The sequence below is a fragment of the Trichechus manatus genome, unplaced genomic scaffold (genome assembly GCF_000243295.1).
Source record: "Trichechus manatus latirostris isolate Lorelei unplaced genomic scaffold, TriManLat1.0 scaffold00415, whole genome shotgun sequence".
Lineage (NCBI taxonomy): Eukaryota > Metazoa > Chordata > Mammalia > Sirenia > Trichechidae > Trichechus > Trichechus manatus.
Genome location: NW_004444351.1, coordinates 36,303 through 37,526, shown reverse-complemented (window position 1 = coordinate 37,526; position 1,224 = coordinate 36,303).

Genomic DNA, 1,224 nt, shown 5'->3' with positions numbered 1-1,224 from the left:
AAGACAGGATCAGTGGAACTGAAGACAAACACTTGGATACAACTCTGTTTGAGGAAAAAGAAAAACAACAACAACAACAAAAAAAAAAAACAAAAACAGAAAAGACCCTGAGACTTATGTGGGATACAATCAAAAGCAAAAATATGCAAGTGATTGGAGTTCCAGAACAGGGAGAAAACAGAAAACACAGAGAGTATCATTCAAGAACTACTGAAAGAAAACGTCCCCAATGTCATGGAAGATGAAAAGCTGGCCATCAAGAAGTTCAATGAACCCCATATAGGAGAGACCCCAAAAGAAAATCACCAAGGCATATCATAATTACACTGGCCAACACCAAAGACAAACAAAGAATCCTGAGAGCAGCTTGTGAAAAACAAGAACTCACGTACAGAGCAGAAACAATAAGACTAAGCTCAGATTATTTGGCAGAAACCATGCAGGCAAGAAGACAATGTGATGACATACATAAAACCTTCAAAGAAAAAAATTGCCAACCAAGAATAATATGTCCTGCAAAACTCTCGTTCAACTATGATGGTGAAATTAGGACATTTCCAGATAAACAGAAATTAAGGGAATATGTAAAAACCAAACCAAACTTACAAAAATTATTAAAGGGAGTCCTTCGACCTGAGAACAAACAACTTCAGCTCACAGGCTGAATCTAAGACACAGGGTCATAGAAGCCAGATACCAATCTAGGAAATGAACTCTCAAGGGCTATCTAAAACCAAAAGAAATACAACAGAGAATCAGAGCGGTTAATCTGTAAATGACAACAACATCAGAAAAATAAAAGAGGTAACAAACAGCCTAGATATAGAACCTTCTAAAGGAGAGGAAGGCAAGGCGATACCAAATAATAATCGGCTGCTTCAAACTTAGAAAGATAAGGGTAAAATTCATGGTAACCACAAAGAAAGTTAACAAAAATACTCATAAAAATAAAGAGGAAAAACAAAAAGTCTCAGTAAAAACAAAACCTACAAAAACAAAAGAAATGAAAAAAAAAATCCACAAACAAAAAGAATTCAGCAAAGGAGAGTAAGAAGAACAAAGAAAACATCAGCACCACAAAAAACAGCACTACCAAATGACTGCAACAAACTCACATCTATCAATAATTACACTGAATGTAAATGGACTCAATGCATCCATAGAGAGATGGAAAGTGACAGAATAGATAAAAAAAACAGGATCCATCAATATTCTGTCTACTAG